The sequence below is a fragment of the Piliocolobus tephrosceles genome, chromosome 20 (genome assembly GCF_002776525.5).
Source record: "Piliocolobus tephrosceles isolate RC106 chromosome 20, ASM277652v3, whole genome shotgun sequence".
Lineage (NCBI taxonomy): Eukaryota > Metazoa > Chordata > Mammalia > Primates > Cercopithecidae > Piliocolobus > Piliocolobus tephrosceles.
Genome location: NC_045453.1, coordinates 41,757,537 through 41,763,536, shown reverse-complemented (window position 1 = coordinate 41,763,536; position 6,000 = coordinate 41,757,537).

Here is a 6,000-nt window from a genome sequence, read left to right as displayed (position 1 = left end):
CAGCGTGGTGGCCTGATTTCTGCATCACATGCTTTCAGGATGAATTTAAAATAGAGCTTCTGATGGTCTCTTAAAAGCTAACTTTATTTTTTATCAGGAAAGAGGGAACCACCACCATCACCAGGGTGGTGGGTTTTCAGAGCTGAACCTCAGCTGCGGGACTCTGCCCTTCTGGCAGCCTGAGGGTATAGCCTTGGTAGCGGCTGGCTGAAACAAGCCTCGTTGGGGTCCTTAATAATGTGCCAGGAGGCGGGTTAGAATGAAGGCCCTGGGCATCTTTTCAGAGAAATCTAGATCAGTGTCCCTAAGAAGCTGTTCTTTTCACTCTACTTTCATTTAGCAAGTCCTTCATTTCCCAAAAATTTGGGGTTCAGGGTGATAGTAATTCCTCAAATAAATAAAGCCGGGAGTTTTTGTTCCTGAGTCAACTACAAGAAAGGAGAAGTGACTTTACCGTTAGATTTGCAAAGCACGGGCAGCAACCCGATTCGCATTTGGATGCCATGGGAAGTTAAGCAACTGGGGGCAAGGGTTTAGAAATAATTTTCCAATCAGGTGAGCGGTCTGTTTGGGGGGAAAATGGAACACCATCTGTTTGGGGCATTAAATTTAATAACAGGTAATTACAATGTTTTCCGTTACGTGTCACTCAGCTCTTTGAAGAACAATTCTGACTCTCAACAGTGAGTATTTTGGGTTGTTTTCCTCTGTCTTGGAAACATTTGATGAAGGAGCTGTGCTAAACCTCACAATTGTGCATGTGTGTGTTCCCTTCCTTTTGTGTGTTTTTGCTGTTGTTTTTTTTTTTTTTTCCCCCTGAGGCCCGCTAAATCTAACATTTGCCTGGCAAAGAGATTTTAGAAAATGCACAGTAAAAGGATTTGCATCTCCAAAGAGGAGCTGGAATGAGGCTGGGAAGGGCAGTCCATGAGGAACTTGGAAGGACAAACTGAGGAAAGAGATGATTTTCAGATTGTGAGCCTCAAGTTTTCTGTGGGACGGGGTTTAGCCAAAGGCTCAGCCAGCAGGAATGTGGAATATTCCTCCCTTTGTGAGGCCCTGGAAACAGCCTTCGAATAACAATGAAGGAGAAGCCTCTACAGGTAAGTTGCCTCCAGGACAAATTGCATGTAGCTTTTTATCACTGATGACTACATATTTTACCAGTTTGGAAACTAACAAAAAGCTCAGGGCTGGTACAAATAGGAAAGCACAAGGACAGAGCAGCATTTATAACATCCTGAAAACTTTGACTGAAACAAAGAAAAACTCAAATGTGTGGGCTGATAGCTGCTGCTTCTCCCCTCCTGCAACAGTAATACGGGAGCATGGGAGCACTGAAAATATTCTCTCTGAGTTACACCAAACGTTAAAAGATATCCCAAACTGAGGGTCAGAGTATTCACGTTCTCTGGCAATAGAAAGTTCCTTAAAAACTGGAAGATTAGCTGCATATGGCAAGTCCAGACTCGTCTGCAGGAATGGTAGCTTGTAGCTACATTGGGCTCACTGTGGTTCTCGTCCGTAATCACAAAACATGAATTCATCTAAGATCCACCCTTATGAGGGTAAATATAATTTGGTTGTTCACAAACATGTCCCTTCATCCCCCGTGGAAATTTATTTCAATGGACCAAATATACGTTTTCTAAAATGGAATCCAAAGTATCTATGTGAGATATTAAATAAAACTGTATAGTAAATGGAGTTGAAGGCAATGAAACAGTGTAGAAATAGACAAACTTGGTCAATTTCTATCATAGTAACACAACATAAGTTAACAGAATATGGGAGGGAATCAGGCTCTCTCCCCTTTTTCTTGCCTCCCTGAATAATATGTTCACAAGGTTCCTATTCAAGAACATCACGTTGAAACGCACACACGTTTTAACAAATCTGTGAAGGAGGCTGTGGGCATTCCGTGTGCTCTGGGGCTGCTGCAAGCTGGGAAGGCCATCCATGGAAACTGCCCGAGAATCCCATACCATCCCACAGCAGGGATTTGGTGGTGAGAGGGCCAGGGGGTCAGAAAAAGTAGCAAGGTTAAGGAGGGAGGAGCTAAAAGAGGGAAGAAATAAAGGAAGAGATTTGATTTTTGCCAGTGCCTTCACCCTTCTCTACTTCCATACAAATGTGGTATAATAAAAAGCAATAGGCTGTTCAGCATTCCTTTGGTTCCACAATGAGCCTGTGGCTAGAACAGCTGCATGCCACGCTGGATGAGCCCTTTCTTCAGAGTTACTGATGTCCTCTGGAGGCAGTTGCCCTGTTGCCTGCTTTGCCTTTTCCCTGGAGGCCTGGAAACGCTAGGGTTCTTGCCGCCCTCAGAGCAGGAACGTTGTACTGGCAAGAGTCTGACTTGGGTGAGTCACTCGGAGGCCTGTGCTTGGAGGCACGCCTTCCTTCTGTGTAGCACCATGGACTAAGTCATCACACCTTTCAGCTGATCCTGGGCCTGTCGCTGGGTTTGATCTGGGAGTACCCAGATCTTGCAGAACAGAAATGAAGCCAGGAGGCTGGCTGGTCTCCAGCTGCATAAGGGTACCTGTGGGCATGTTGGGGTCCTGCGGAGACCTAGGTGTGCAACATCGGCCAGAGCAACACTAGCCACAGGTGGATGCCCCTGGCATGTCCGTGCCCAGATGCTGCCGAGGAGGGTGTGACATTTCTCATCGGCTTCCCTTTGCTCTGTGAGTGGCTGTCTCCTCCCTTAGTTGGGCTGAACTCCACAGCCTTCCACAGAGTCTTCAAAACAAGGCAGAAGCGTCTCCTAACCACCCTGAGTGACCTGATAACACTACAGGAATTCTTCATGTATCAACTGTCTTGCAAAAGAGAAAGGGGCCTCATATAAGGTTGGGCTTTCTGAAGTTGAGTCACTTGGCTTCCTGAAGGCCTCAGTCTCCTCATCTGTAAACCAGAGATAATACTCCTGGCAGATGCCCTGAGGGTCTCTGGAGCCTTTGAGGGACATTTGGGGAGGACTCCTGAGCCCAGGAGATGAAAGGCAGTGAGGAGCCCAGAGGGACCTGCATTTTTCACTTAGACAGGGGCACTGCTGTTTGCCAGGCATTTTCCATGGCATTGAGGATTCGTTACAAACTCACTGGCCTGTGGCAGGGTTACTTTGAGCGAAACTTGCTTTTTGCAGAACGGACATTTAGGTCTTGTAGAGAAATATTCTGGCAAATAGACCCAAGGCTAAGTCTATAGAATCATGTATGGGATAAGATGAGTCCCCCAGTTAGCTTCTGACAGAGCTAGAATTAGTTACGGTTCTTTGATGGCCAGACTAAAGGAACCTGTAATGCTCTGGTAGTTAAAGTTACAAGCGATGGAATTTAGAGATCGAAGAGGAAACTGAGTTGTGGAGAGAAACCCACAGGTGGCAAAACACACCAGTATGAGAACCAACTGAATAGCAACATGCAGGGATCTTGATTCCATCTGATCGTCAAGGAGGTACCAAAGCGGGGAGTACAAAGTGCTGACCTAAAGACAATTTCTCATCTTCAGTGATGGAAATATCTCATGGGTCTTTTGGCAACACAACCCCAAAGTGAGACAGAGAGCAGCTAAAGGCATCTTCAAGTTCCATCCCATCATATCTATTAGAGAAACATGGTTTCTCTACTGCCCACCTGCAACATTAAATGGCCAATAGTCATAGGGAAAGTCTGGTGTATTCATGACTCCTGGGTTCTAATATGGCAATTGTCACTAGCAGGCACATCAGCAACACAAAGACAAGTTCAGCAGTGGGAGGTGGCTCTATAACTTAAGGACACCTGGTCACAAGTCCCACAAGAGCCCAGTGACCCTAGAATAAAGAACTCTTCACAAACATGCAGAGCGGAAGACCATCCTCTGATGGGCTGCAGCCTAGAGTTCCTCGTGTCCCCTCACACCTTCATCGGCTAAGGTTTCCAAGTGAGGCCAGGTATGTTGACTCCTCACGAAGAAGAGACCAAAGATGGATGGCACCTACTTGTCCAATGATCTCGATGACTAGGAATTTTTTTTTTTTTTTTCCTGGGGAGAACTGGGGAACTACAGCCTCCTTCTGACACTGCTAAGGAAACAGATCAATACTTTTCAATATCCCCTCACCTTTTGCAAACAACCAGCTACAGGTTTTGGTGTCATCAGAGCAACTTCCCAGGCAAGAGGATTTTCTGAAGGTGACTGAGTCCTGCTCCTTTGGACACATGCCTCATGAGGACCTGCAGTAGGTAATTGACACAGGCCACATTGGGTTTTGAAAGCCACGGAGCCTCATGAGAAGTGTCATCCCAGCAAGGGGTGTGCAATGGACCTTTGGGGTGAAGGGAATTGATTTCCCATAGCTGGATGAGATAATCAACCTGGCTTACAAATTTACCAATCACAGCTACATTTTGGTCATTATTAAGGCTTGATATGCTTCTCAGAATCACAGAGCACCTTTGAGCAGATGATATGAAGTCAGTTAACACGTTTTCACTAACCCAAACACACCCCTTCGTATCCTAAGCCCTGACCGTCATAATTTGTACCCCACATACTTGGACTGTGGGCTTGCTATGTTGCATCTGGAAAGTGGAATGTTCAGGACCTGCAGTGTATATGCTGAGCAGATGGGTTCTGGGGTGATCACCTTCATGTTTGTCTTGTTTGAAGATTTCTACCCTGTGTGGTCTTCCTGGTGGCATTTCCACACAAAGCATCAGCACTAATGTTTTTTCTCTAGTTCCTCGCATAAGCCCACACCATGGAGACAAACCCATCCTTAGAACATTCAACATTCACCACCTTGAAATGAAACTTACAGAATGTTTACTGCCAGCAGGACACATTCAAAGGCATGATTACTGAGAGCCTATTTCCAGCATGCCATGTGCACGCCCTGCAGCTCCCCCAATGTCTATGAGAAGCTTGTTGACACAGTTTGCATCTAGTTTCCCAGGGCCGCCTCCCCTTCATCAGAACCCAGGCGTTCCCTGCTCTTTCCTGTGGTTTGAACCAGCAGACCAAGCGTTGTGTGGTGGGGAGACGATCTTGCTGGCAACGTCAACCTGAATTCATTATTCTTCTCTTTCGCTCATCAAAGAAGGGCTTTTTATTTGAATGCAACATCTGCTTCGTCTCTGTTGTGCAGGACCAGGGCCCTGATGCAAGAGCCCTTTCTCAAACACCACAGCCAGGTGACAGTCACACCTGACGGTGACAGGATGAAGAGAGGGAGCCAAGAGGCTATTATGTGTCAAATCTGATAGGACACAGAGGAGGCATTAGAGCATGGTAGGGTGGGTTTTAGAGGAGGGCGCTTTCCACAGGAGGAAAAAACATCAGGCTACAGTTTCCTCCCAGCACAAAGAACAGAAAAGGATGGGGAAGTTGGGTAGAAATGCATGTGTCCGACGTTGCCATTTAAAAGCTTGTAACATCAGTTGATGGCAGTTCTTTTCTATTGTTATTTATCTACTACAGTATGTGAAGTGAGCCTTCACCATTTTATAAGTACAGCTACAAAGAGGTTGTTATTAGGAGATGGGCAGAAACCGATCAGAAGAGCGTGCCTGAAAATGGTCAGGTTGAGACTGTCCGGGACAAATGGGGCTGAACCAGTCATATCTGGGAGCCCAAATTGGAACAGAATCATGTTAGATTTCATCAAATATTTTATACCATAAAGGAACACATTCTGTTTTCCTCACATCTTGGAATAGATCTTTATTGTGTCTTTTGAAACATTATGTGTTTTGTTCTGTTAATCACAGAGAAAACCACGTTTTCCCCTCAGTATCTTCAAAATTTGGTAATTCAGACTAAAAAGGACGAAAAACAACTAAATGCATATTATATCTACCTTAACTTATTTGTAGCAGTAAATGTGACCTTACATTCTAAGATTATATTGGGATTCCAGAATTACTGCCATCATTGCAGTATTTCACAATCTCTATTATTATTAATATGGAAAAGGCTAGACCAGGGGTTGGTAAACTAAGGCTTACTGGC